Below are 14,305 nucleotides of genomic sequence, written 5' to 3' on the forward strand. Positions count from 1 at the left end.
AATCTTGGGATGAGTACCTACCTCATGTTGAGTTTGCATACAATAGAGTAGTTCATGGAACTACTAAATTATCTCCTTTTGAGGTTGTTTATGGTTTTAATCCTTTGACACCCATGGATTTAATACCTCTTCCAAATTTTATTGATTTTATTCATCAAGATGGGGTATCTNAGTCTAAATTTATCAAAGATTTACATCAAAGGGTTAAAATTCAAATTCAACAACAAAATGAGAAATATGCCAAGCAACATAATAAGGGCAAGAAAGAGTTAATCTTCAATGAAGGAGATTTAGTTTGGGTTCATCTTAGAAAGGAAAGNTTTCCTCAACTAAGAAAATCCAAACTCAATCCTAGAGGAGATGGACCTTTTAGAGTAATAAGGAGGATTAATAACAATGCATATCAACTTGATCTTCCTCCTGAATATGGTGTTCATGCTATCTTTAATGTATCTGATCTTAAACCTTTTGCAGGATTTGATAGTGAAGATGAAGACCTTTTGGATTTGAGGGCAAATCCTTCTCAAGAGGGAGGGGATGATACAAGAAGGTCTAGCACCATAGGACCCATCACAAGAGGGATGGCTAAAAAACTCCAAGATGAGTATTCTCCCCAAGGTCAAATACTATTTGCTATTTTTAGATGGAAAGTTGGAGAACAAGAAGATGTTGCAAATCTACCAAGACATGGAGAAGGGTAAAAAGGCCAATTCTACACAAGAAGGGGTGTGCCTAACATAAAAGGGGGTGACATTAGTGTTTACTCTTTTATAGGCACCTAGCATATTTTACATGTATTTTATTAAAGCTTTCTAGAAGCCATACATTTAGCACATGGGTAGTTTTAGCATCTCAGATCTGAAACGTGTAAAATGCCTTGAGATTGATCTATAAAATCTCATAGGCAAAAGCTTGTAGCTCACTTTTGGAAATATTGAATGAAATTCTGCTCATGAAAGCACAATTCTCTCAACCGAAAGTCATACTTCTTGCTTGTACTCCATTGCTACTTTCTTCCATTATGGAGGCCTTCTNAAGTAGTTAACCACTCATTCAAGCTTTCCTTCACCTCACCTTTCCATAATCACCAACATTCCGCTGCAACCATCCCTGGAGTCTCATCAAACCGAGAGTTACTCCCTCTCTGCCAAACCAGCGCTGGAATTCAACATAGCTACTATTCCATTGGATTTCAAGCTGTTCAGAGTAGATTCTCACCTCCAATCTCACGGATCTGGATCAAGCATCAAGGCTGGATGCTATCAACATGGGTAACCAAAACCGGCCAAACAATTACAACCAAGGTTGGAGACCCCACCCTAGCATGGGCCAAGGGCAAGCGGGCCATCAAACAAACCACCACATCAACAATACCAACCTCACTCTACTTGTGCTGAAAGATCCTCTAAGTTGGAAAAGACTCTCCAACAATTTATGCAGGTCTCCATGTCTAATCACAAAAGCAATGAAGCATCCATTAGAAACTTGGAGATCCAAATGGGGCAAATGGCCAAGAAGTTGGAAGAGAAATCTGAAAAGGGTTTTGGAGCCAATACTGAATCTAACCCCAAGGAAGAATGCAAAGTCATAACCACTAGAAGTGGTAAGGTGTTAGTTGAAAAAGAGAGGGAGGATAGAGAAAAGAAAGTTGAGGAAGTTGAAAAAGAGAGTGGAGAGAAAAAAGAAGAGAGTGGAAATAAAGAGAAAGAGCAAGAGGGGAGAAAAGAAGAGGATGAGAGTAAGAAAGATGAGGGTGTGAAGAATGAGAAAAAGAAAGAGGAAGTTGAGGGAAAGAAGAGAGAAATTGTGAAACCACTCCCATATCCAAAAATCTACTCAAGAAATGAGAAAGAGAAGCAATTTGGGCGTTTCATTGATGTCTTCAAGAAATTGGAGATTACTATGCCCTTGACCGAAGCATTGCAACAAATTCCCTCTTATGCTAAACACATGAAACAATTCCTTAGTAAAAAGAAGAAGTACTTAGAGGAAGGAACAATTGAAGTTCAAGGGAATTGCAGTGCTATTATGCAGAAGACTCTCCCCCCCCAAAATTCAAAGATCCGGGGAGTTTCACCATCCCTTGCACCATTGGGAATTTTGAGATAGGGAAAGCTCTTGTTGACTTAGGGGCTAGCATCAATCTGATGCCCCTATCTATGCTTCAGAAGATTGGTGGTTTGGAAGTTAATTCTACAAGAATGGTTTTGCAAATGGCAGACAAATCCATCAGGCATCCCTATGGTGTGGTTGAAGATGTTGTGATCAAAATTGACAAGCTTCAATTTCCTGTGGACTTCGTAGTTACAGAAAAAGGGGGAAGATGCTGAAACACCTCTCATACTTGGAAGACCTTTTATGAAGACAACCAAGGTTGTCATTCATGTGGACAAGGGAACTGTGCTATTGAAAGACCAAGATGATGAGGTAACTTTCAATGTCTTTGAAGTTGTGCAGCAAACTCAAGAGAAGCAGAGTGGTCCCAAAGCTAAGAATGAAGTTCTATCAGTAACTAGCTTAATTGGGCAAGCGGTCAACAAGAGGGTCAATTGTTTCTCTCCAAAAGTGGAGGAGGAGGATGGAGACAAAGAAGAGAAACTTGTTCATCAACACTCCATTGTGAAAACTGATGACCTAAACCTGGCAAACCAGTGAAGCTCAAGAACAGGTTATGGGTTATCAAGGAGCATAAGGCCAATGGGGTACTTGAAATTGAGTCTCCATATTCAAGGAGGGTCAAGTTGGTGACAAGAAAAATGCTGAAATTTTGTTGGTGTCAGGACAAGAAGAAGCACACCAACATCAAAAATCAAAATTGAGCATAACGGTGTCAGGCTTGTGACGTTAAACAAGCGCTTGCTGGGAGGCAACCCAGTTTTCTATCCCTTCTTTTGTGTGTTTTTCTTATTTTGTTATGTTTTGATTGTGTGAAGTTGTTTTGATTGTCCTTAGTGAAATTAGTTGTAGGAATTGTGCTTTTGTTTGAAATTTATGTTAGTTTGGTGGATGTTGAGTGTTGTGAGGTCGTGTTGTGCTCAGGCTCAACCAAAGTTGTTTATGTGCATTCTGATATGCTGTGCTTGGCCAACCTTAGTTTGTGAATTGAGGCATGTTTAGGTGTTTGTGTTGTCAAAGTCAAATCTTGAGTTGGAAGGTTGAAAAAGCTTTTTAGTGGACATTCGATTTAGAGTTCTAGTACTCAATTTCACTCCCTAATGATTTGAACAAGTTTGGATAGTGGAAACACTTTGATCTGGGCTGAATTCAGGGTTTAGAAATGTCTAAAATCAAAAGTCAAAGTTGAGTTGGACCAATTTTTTGTTCTGCAGAATTCTGCAGCAAATCTGCATAATTGGCGTTGGGCGCCATAGATATCACGCCCAGCGTCAATTCCCCCTGCCTTGGATGTGAGAAACAACAGCATTTCACTCCCAGCGCGAGATATCTCACGCCCAGCGTAAACGTGCAAACGTTGAGTCTGACTTGGGTTGATCTGCATTGGCCCATTTGGCACTTTCCTATTTTTCCTAAGCCCTACCCTGCACCCCACCCACTCTCTCACTCTGCACGAATTTCATCTTCCTCAACCTCACTCTCTCCCTTTCATTCAATCACCATCTCCCTCTCAAAACAACCCCATTCCTCTACAACCACTCATTCTCCTCTTCTTTCCAATCAACTCCCACCATTCAAAGTTCACTAATTCCCTTCCCTCCTCCCCCAAATTCAACACATTCCCCTTTCCATTCACCAATTCCGTTTTTCCCCAAACCAAATTTTTTCCTATTTCTCTAATACTCCTCATCCCCAATCACGCACTCCCTCACTCTTGTGCACCAACCCTAACTCCTTCATTTCCCACCAAGTGTTTCTCTAATACTCCTCATCCCCAATCACGCACTCCCTCACTCTTGTGCACCAACCCTAACTCCTTCATTGCCCACCAAGTGTTTGGTGAATTGCCACCAAGGGAGACCAAGTGTGCTGCTGCAAAGTTTTATTTGTCCATCTCACACTTTCGTCCTCCAATCAACTCCAACTCAAGTAGGCATACCTTTGCTTTGTCTCAATTTTGTTTGTTGTTATTGTGATTGAGTCTTGTGTGTTGTTCCAAGAATAGTTTGCTTCTAAAAATTGACTTAATGGTTATCTTGTTTTATATTTTTTTTGTGTTTGTGTTATGTGTTCTTGGGACACACACTTGATTCAGTCTTCACTGCATTTTTGCCCTGTTTGTACTGTCTGCATTGCCTTTGAAATTGATGTTTGAACACTCTAAGATGGGTATGCATTATCTCTGGCCCTGCACAACACTTCTGCAGAAATCACGCTCAGCGTGAAAATCTGGCGCCAGGCGCCACCTTCTCTGCACTGAAAACTGCCTTTACAGCAGGTTTTCACGCCCAGCGTGACCTAGATCGCGCCTGGCGCCAGTTTCACCGCACCAATTTTTTTGATAGTGGCCTTTACAGCATGGTTTCACGCCTAGCGTAAAAATTTGGCGCCTGGCGCCATCCTCTTTGCATCCAATTTTTGTTGTTGTTGTTTTTGTGTGTTCTTTCCCTCTTTTCTTTTTCTTTTCTTTTTCCTTTGGTTCCCCCACATTTTTTGTGATCCACTTTGCCTGTTGTGTGCTTCTGAGTGAATGCTTATGGTTTTCTCTTCTGCATGCTAACATGTCAAACCATTGGCTTTCATTTGTTTCAGGCATGGCGTCCTCCTCCAATCCCAAGAGAATTAAGACATTCGGCCATAAGAAGGACAAGGGAAAAAAGAAGAGCAACTCCTATAACCACCACTTCCTCTCTAAGAAGCGTGAAGATCACTTCGAAGTGATTAAAAATCGTCGGTTGTTGATGGAGAGGAAAGTGGACAAGCTGTATATTGATGCTCCTGTTGTGGTTGAGGAGATTGAGCGGAGGAGCTGGTCAAGCATTCTCTCCTACCCTGAGCCGGCAAGCATTGTCATTGTTAAATAATTTTACGTAAATGCCAGGCATTTCTCTGATGAGGAGCAACCATTCCTCAGCTATGTCAGGGGCAGAAGGGTGCCCTTTGACGCTCTCACCATCAACTCCTTCTTGAGGACGGATTGGCCTGAAGAACTTGCTTCTTGTGAGTATTCTGCTGCTCGTGCTGCTAACTTTAGGGATGTGGACATTGATGAGGTGGAGCGCGCTCTGTGTGTTCAAGTGGGGAGTTTCCGTAGAAACGCTAATGGCAAGCCTCTGCATGTTAAACGGTCTCTCCTCACCCCTGCAAACCAGTATTGGGTAGCTATTATCCATGCCAACATCAGCCCTTGCTCGCATGTCTCTGATCTCATCACCTCTCGGGCTATCCTCCAGTTCTTCATCTTGCAAGGTCATCAGATTAAAGCTAATGACGTTAAAAGAGCGCTTGCTGGGATGCAACCCAGTTTTTTTTTAGGTTATATGCTGCTTTTGATGGAAGTGATGATAGCATCTACTGATGGATGCTAGGAGGACTCAAATAACATCATTTACTGATGGATGTTGTTATGATGAGGATGACGAATGAAAGCATCTACAGATGGATGCTGCTACAACATCTACTTATGGATGTTGCCATGATAAGGATGAGGAATAATATCATCTACTAAAGGATGCTATGTGATTAAGCATCTACTGAAGGATGCTATGTGATTAGGCATCTGCTGAAGTGTGTCATTAGCAGCATTTACTAATGAATGCTAATAAAGATGAGAAAGATTAGCTTCTACTGATGGGTGCTGATAAGGAGGATGTGCATCTACTGAAGAATGCTAAAGGAGTCATTGGGTCAGGCTCATGACGTTAAACAAGCGCTACTTGGGAGGCATCCCAGTTTTGTAAACCTATCTTTTTAATTTATGCTTTATTTGCTTCTATTTTTAGAATAGGTGTTGATGTACTTGGTTTAAAACTTATATCTGATGCAATGGGTTCATGATGATTTGATGAGTGTGCTTGATGATGCTTTTATATTGATTAATGTTGAGATGATGTATGAGATGCTATATACAGGTGGTGGTTCACAATATGTGTGAACAGATGAATGATGATATGATTGTAATATTGGGCAGGATGTGTATCTATGTATTGGAACTTGAAATTAGTATATGTGAGGTTTTGAACTCTAGAGTTTTTGATTGAATGATTGCTATTACTTTCAAAACATGAATGACTTTGCCCAGGTTTCTATGATTGAATCACTTGTTTGCTTGTGTCATATCATCAAAGCCATTTTTTATTAGCCCTTTCTTAGCTAATGCATAAATTTTCGTCCCCATTAAAAATAACACAATGTGTTTTACCCCTTTGAACCTAAGCCTTAAACAGTATGTGAAAACCCATTTTGAAAATCTTTATCTTGAGTTAATTTGAGAATTATTGTGTGGTATTGAGAAAGGTTCAAGTTTGGGACTGTTGGGAAAGTTGAAAAAGAAAAGATAAGCATTGAGCTAATGTGTTGAGCAAAGTATGCAAAAGATGAAAAAGATTGAAAAGATAGAAAAGATAGAATGGAAGAAAGAAAAACTCAATGCAAAAAAAGGGGAGAGTTGGGAATGAGTTAGATTGGTTATTAAAGAGAGTGTGTTCTTGAATTATAAATGTGAAATAACTCTCTTAACTCAAGGATTTTGTGATCCAGAAAAACTATAGTTCTTCTTAGCCCAACCATGTTACAAGCCATGGAAAGTCCTTGAGATGATAACTTGCTGGTGAGTATCATTGATTGTGGTTAAATGAAAGGCAAAGTTAATTGGTGTGACATTACCATAGTAGAAAGAATGAGTCACCTCAATACACACCTGTGTGCTTGAGTGAAACAGTTTCCTTGGTGAGGAGTAGTTCCAGTTATACATGATTTCATCTCTGCTTGGTTAATTGGTCATTCATGATAATAGCATCTATTGGAAAGACTGTGATTACGTGAACACCATATTGAATTTAATTGAAGTAATGCATTTGTACATCTTGACTGATATTTTTCTGATGAGCTGAGAGTGATTACTTTTCTTGGAAGAAAAAGATTTAAAGTGTGTTAGTCCATTGAATTGATTGTTTGAAAACTGAGTTACATTTTGTTTTGCCTGAGGACAAGCAAAATTCTAAGTTGGGGGCTGTGATAACGGTTGAAAAACAGTTAGTTTTATACTTAATGAACCCTTTTTGACTTAGAAACTTGCTTGAACTCATGATTTTGCTTTAGTTTTGTGAATAAGAGAGTTAAGGATATGTTTTATGATGTTATTATTGAATTCCCTTGATTTTGTAGGTTATTGAAATGATTTGAAAGAAGCGTTGAAGTATTAAAGAGTTGTAGTGCAAAAAAGTCAAACAGAATGCAGAAAAGTAAACTAGTCAACCAATCAACCAAAAAAGTCAACTAGTCAACCAAAATGCTGAAAAGTTGACCAGAGGTCAGAAAAAGGAGCGTTGGGCGGTGGACTCAGGACTAGTTTTTCACTGTTTTTCGCCTGGCCGCCACCGTTGGGGGCTATTCTGAGTGTCGTACCCACCGTTGGGCAGTGAGCCACCGTTGAGCGATGACCTATTAGGCTTAGGCCAAAATTTTGTTCTTTTTCTGTGTTATATATAGACCTAGAAAAACCAGAAGGGGGGTATCTTTTGACAGAAAGAGGTGCAGAAACACTCTCTTCACCCCTTAGAGGCAGATTTTGGATGCGAGAGCTCCAATCTATCAAATCTAGGGTTTATCTTGTCATTCTTTCCATTATTTTCATCTAGTTTCACAATGATTATGGTGAACTAAACCTCCAATGTTGTTGGGGAAATGATGTAATCCTTTGAAACTCTCATATATTGAATTGATGCTTTATTCATATGCTTTTATTCATTAATTGTTAGAGTTTTTGTTCCATTATATTTGCATGCTTTGTTTAAGACATTATTCAATAGCATATCTTTGATTCTATCTATATGGACACGTATGGGTAGGTCTAGACATGAAGGAATTCTTTCGGTAGCAATATTACCTAAACATAGAGATAGGAGGACCGATTGGCTTCAGCTTCTGTGTGAATTATGCAATGCATGATCAATTGCTAGGAATACTAGACATAGTAAACTAGTAATTAGCAGTAGTCTCTTTTCACCAAAACATTATGATTAGGGTAAATTAGAGAATGACGTTAACATTAATGAAGGAGTAGAATTCTTAGATATATTAGAGTAGATAGGATGAAATCATAAACCTCAACAACATAATTCATTCATTAATCATTCACCTACGTGTTATCTTTTGGTCAAGTGATCAAAACCTTTGCATTCATATTTAATTTTCATTTTTGCATTATAAAACCTTAGTTTTTGTTATTCAAGTCTTAAATAATCAAGAAATTACATGAAAGTCTAGGCCTATGAGTCTCTAGGGAAACGATACTCGGACTTACCATTTATTATTACTTGATACGATTCGATACACTTACCGGACTCTTAACAACCACTTAACAGTGGTTAGAGGAAAAAAATCCTGAAAAGTTATTACAAAAGGTAAAAATAAAATTTAGGAGTGGTTATGATTATAAACAGCCGGAAAGTTAGAAAAAATACAAAAAAAAAAAATAGTTGTGGTTTTTATTAAAAACCGCCAGAGGAGTTTTTATAACCGCTGGAAAAAAACCTCCTTTTTAAAATATCTTATTTTTGTAGTGAATCCAATACCCAACAATTTCATATTGCGCTTCAAGCTTTTGTCCTCTCTTTACTTTTCTTTGATCATTTTGAAAAAATTAATAGTTATAGTTGACCACAATTGATATGATTTCCATGCAAATCAACTTCTAAATTCAAGTTTTTAAATTTTTAAACTAATCCCAGATAATTAAAACAATTTCTCCATAAATAATTTTCCTAATAGAAATTGAACTCATGACATTGGTTTGAACCATTAGATTTAATGTTATAGTTAACCGTGAAAGCACAACTTTTTCTACTTAAAAACATAGAAACCAAATCATAATTTCATTTTGACTTATCCAACCTAATCTTTAACAAAGGACAATTAATGCATTCTACAACATTAGTATTTTTGGTACGTTTTGTATCTTTTATATATTTTATTTGGTCCAAAAAAACATATTCAATATTTCAAATAAATATAATTTATGTGGTCTATTTTCGAAATAAAAAATTTATATTAATTATGTATAATTTCAAAGTTTTCAATCTTAGAAAAGTTTAATGATGGCAACCTCCTTAAGATAGGTTGGGCCAAAGCTTAGAAGGATGCAATGGAGGAGTGTTTTCTCGGATGAATGGTGCGGAAATGTGGTGGTAAATGGTCCAATGATGATGAATTACGATATGGATGGGGTAGTGATGAAGGTTGAAAAACAATTATTTTGATATGTCATTTTAGACCAAATTACGCCTTTTACTACTTAGAATGAGCTTAGAATCAAGCAAAACTCAATAAATGAGTCTGTAGAGAGTCAAAAGCTATTTTTAGCGATATTATGTTTGTTTTGCATTGTTTTGTAGCATTTTTAAGAAAATGAAGAATGGAGTTGAAGATAAAGGTCGTAGACTCAAGAAAAGAGAAGAAAATGAAAGAATTGAAGAGTCGATGCCGGGCGGTCCAAGGCGAGGAGTAGGCACCTCGCGTGGGCGCTGGGCGGATTTGTGATTAGAGGCAAACCACCGGGCAGTAGTGCGATTTGAGGGAAACCGCCAGGCACCACACTTGTTCCGCCGGGCGGTTGTCTGCTGGGCTTGGGCCTGTTTTCTATTGCACTCATTGATGAAGGGTGAAAAACAGTTATTTTCATATGTCAATTTGGACCAAATTACACCCTTTACTACTCGGAATGAGCTTAGAATCAAGCAAAACTCAATAAATGAGTCTTTGAAGAGAGTCAAAAACTGTTTTTAGCGATTTTATGCTTGTTTTGCATTGTTTTGTAGCTAATTTGAGAAAAGTAAAGAATGGAGTTGAAGATAAAGGTCTTAGACTCAAGAAAAGGAAAGAAAGGTTGAAGATATGCAGAAAAGTCAACCAGTCAACTAGAAAAGTCAACCAGAGCGCAGTTGACCAGCGCCGGGCGGTTGACCATGGTGCCAGGCGGTTCTACGGCTTGAGGGAAACTGCCCGGCGGTGAAATTAGGCGTCGAGCAGTTGTTAGATGGACCTGAACCTGTTTTATGTTATTTTTTATGATCTGTTTGGGCTTGGACTTGTTTTATGTCATTTTTATGCCCTATTTAAAGGCCAGAACGTCTTAAGGTTTGTATCTTTTGATAGCTTAACACAGAAACACACTTTGCACCCCTTTGGGGCTAGATTTGGAGATGGTGACAACTCTCCTTTTCTCCTTTTTAGGGTTTATATCTCTTTCATTCCATTCTTCATCTAAATTCATCATGACGATGGTGAACAAAACCCTATTGTTGTTGGGGGAAACAATGTAATCTTTTGATACTCTCTTTTATTGAAACTCTTGATTATTTATATGGTCTCCATANGTTTTGATTNATNATTGTTAGGTTATCATCTGTGCTTAAGGCCTTTATCGTTTAACTCATTCGGTAACTGATGTTTGTCTTTATTGATATGGGGACGTACAATAATGACATGAACTGGTGAGTAATCTCTTGATTTTGCAATCTCACCTAGGGATAGGGGTAGGACGATCAATTGCGCTAACTTCTGTTTATAATGCGGTATTAATTACTAGGGGAGGCTAGGGATAGCAAGCCAGTAGTTAATATTAGACCCTTATCGCCGAGGGATCGGGTTAAGGGGAGGCTAAGAAAGTTGCATAACAATTGAACTAATCAAACTAATATTCAAGGGTAGTATGTAAGAGAGAGCAGATTAGATGAAATTGTAAACCCCCAACAACATCCGTTCATCCATTGTTTTGTGTTTAACCTCAATTGATCAAATTGCATTCATGTTTATTTTTCTGCACTTTATAAAAATCCCAAAATATTATTTTTATAGTCTTGATTGGTTAAGCAAAAGCACAACAGTTTAGTGTCGTGAGTCTCTTGAGAAAACGATACTTGGACTTACCATTTTACTATTACTTGAATGATTTGGTACACTTGCCAATTTGTCAACATTCATGACCTATAAATAGCCCTATTGCGAGTTTAGATGCATTCTTTTGACAGAAGGGGGAGGCCAAACCTAATTTCACTTCTCTAGAGAGGATCTCTTGGATGCTTAGGCTCCTTTTCATCTTTTCTAGGGTTTGTTTTTCCATTCTTCATCCATTTTTCATCTAAGTTCACCATGACAATGGTGAACTAAACCCTATTGTTGTTGGGGGAAACAATGTAATCTTTTGATACTCTCTTTTATTGAAACTCTTGTTTATTTATATGGTTTCCATACGCTTTATTGTTAATTGTTGGGTTCTCATCTGTGCTTAATGCTTTTATCGCTTAATGCGTCGACTCTTCAATTCTTCAATTTTCTTCTCTTTTCTTGAGTCCACGACCTTTATCTTCAACTCCATTCTTCACCTTCTCATAAATGCTACAAAACAATGCAAAACAAGCATAATATCTCTAAAAATAGCTTTTGACTCTCTACATACTCATTTATTGAGTTTTGCTTGATTCTAAAATGACATGAAATTAACTGTTTTTCAACTTTCATCAACACCACAAACTTAGAACTTTGCTTGTCCTCAAGCAAACAAAACAAAACAACATACAAAACAAAGCTTGGCTTTATCCTCTTCCATCCAATGTTTCAACATTCCCAAAGTACATGACAAAACTACTCAATCCCACATCTCCAGTGAAATCAAAATAAGATGCATGCATGCCTTCAATCTAGAGATTGCACAACAGATGTTACACCTTATGAATGATCAATCCACTAAGCAAAAGTGCACTCATGAAAATTAACAATTCATACCAAGCAACTGTTTCACTCAATCACTCAAGTGTTTAAGGTGACACTCCAACTCTCTATTGTTCACAGGTCACATGAAACAAAATTGCCATTCATCTCAAACAATCAACATCTTTACATGCAAATGTCATCAAAAGGACTTTTCCAAGGCTTGTAATGAGGTTGGGCTAACAAGAAAAATTGGTTTTTCCGGAATACAAAGTCCTTGAGTTAAGAGAGCTGTCAAAATATTTAACAATTTAAGCACAACTCTCTTCCTCACCAATCTCACTCATTCCACCTTTTTCCCCTTTTCTTTTTCATTGAGCTCCTCTTCATGCTTTTCTTCTCTTATTTTCTTTTTCTCATGAATTTTTCTTTTCATAATATTTGAGCTCAATGCTTTTCATTTTCCTTTCAATTTCCCCCATACAACCCCAAACTTGAACCTTTTCGTCACATACAATTAAGCTCATCCCAACTCAAGGTAAAGAATGTCAAAACAAGGGTTCACATCCTGTTTAAGGCTAAGGTTCAAAAAGGGTATAATAATTCAAGCACTTTGGGGTGAAAATTTGGCTAGAGAAGGGTTTTCAAAAATGGCCTTGATCATATGACATTCACATGCAATTCAATCAATCATCAAGATTAAGGAAATATCATTCAAGTTTTCCTGTGAACAATGCACACAACAATAAAAACTCTGGAGCTCAATACCTCATACAACATGCTTTCTCACACAAAATTCATTCATACATCCTGCTTAGCATCAAAACCACAATCATAATTTATCACACATCTGTTTCACTGGATATTCACATACAATACACTCAATTATCATACACCTCAAATAATCATCAAATAGTTCCATCATGCATATCATTCAGTCAAACATTGTCAAAAAAGTATTCAAGCCAAGAATACACACTAAAATAAAATTCAACCTATTCTAAGAATTTAAAATAAATAAATAAATAAAAGTAACAGAGAAAAGAAAGAAAAACTAAAATCCTGTCTATGAACATTCCTCAGTAGATGTTGGCAATCAGCCCATGCTGTCATCAGAGTCCTCCTGACTCTCATCGTCAGCATCCTCAAAGTTTTCTTCCTCTGTATTTGGGGCTCCAGCTGTACCAAAACCAAAGCCATTGTTTTCCGCCTGCTGCTCAGGCCATGCCATATCTGCATGAAACTCATCCATAGTCCACCTATGCACTGGTGGCTGGTCATATAGCCCAATAATCATCTCAGCAATCGCAACCTGCCCTTTGTGAAGGGCCTCCATCCTGGCTTCCATCATGGACATGTACATGTCCCTCATCTGGAAGGGCTCTGCGTGTTGTATTGGTACCTCATCAGGCACCTGCTCCTGCTGAGCTGCAGCTCTCCTAGGACACCTCCTGGGTGCTGCCCCTGCTACACCTACTGCTCCTGCTGCTCCTGCCTCAGCACAGAACTAGTGGAAGTAAGCTGCATCAATGGCATTCCTAAGTCTCTCATATGGGGGAACTGCAATGTTCAACCCAGCCTGCTGACACAAAAAAGTGATCAAAGATGGATGCCCCAATGGCATCTTACTTCTAACTTTCATAGCACAGCTCCGTATCTCGTCGGCGATGATTTTGCCGACATTTACCTCCATCTGTCTCACCAGGCAGAAGATGAGACGAACCTTGTGCATCGTGATATCCGAAATGTGGGAGCAAGGTTGGTTGTTGGTATGCGTGAATGCCATCCAGTATCGGGCCAAAGGTATCATATCCAACCTCCTAATGTTGACCGGTGCCCCACTAGAGTTAGGCTGAAAATGCCTTCCAGAGAGATACACGACCCTCTCAATTTCAGCTACGTCACCAAACAGACCAGCATGTGCCGCATACTGGCACTACTCCCCTGGCCACTCTTTGCCCAAAAAGTTGTTAATAGTATCAGGGTCATAACTAATAATCTGTCCCCTCACAAAACTCCTATATCTTCCAGCAGCTGCTCCTCCTCTGGGCACAACGTTGGTGTAAAATTCATTCACCAACTCAACACTAGCAGGTGCAGGGTAAGTTGTCAACTTCTCCCAGTCTCTCCTCAAAATCTCCTCTCCAAATTCAGGAGCCAAGTCAGGAATGAAGGAAGCCTTCCTCTCCATCAACAGCCTTCTTTCTTGCACAGTTGCATAATGGTCCTCATGTTGTTTGGAGAGGAACCTCTGAGAGTAAAATCCTCTCGAACTTTCTGGCATCTTACCACCAGTATTTCTTCCTCTGCGTGATGCTGACGCCATTTCTGCAATAAATACAATTTACCACAAACCACAGAAATCTATTGTTAGGAGTTAATGTATCAACAAACACTTTCAAACCCAACATAATTAACTAATGGGAATGCACAGGTTCCCCCTTCCTCAATGCAAAACATTCAACAAAAATGCAGTAGACCA

This window comes from Vigna radiata, unplaced genomic scaffold (genome assembly GCF_000741045.1).
Source record: "Vigna radiata var. radiata cultivar VC1973A unplaced genomic scaffold, Vradiata_ver6 scaffold_235, whole genome shotgun sequence".
NCBI classification, from domain to species: Eukaryota; Viridiplantae; Streptophyta; class Magnoliopsida; order Fabales; family Fabaceae; genus Vigna; species Vigna radiata.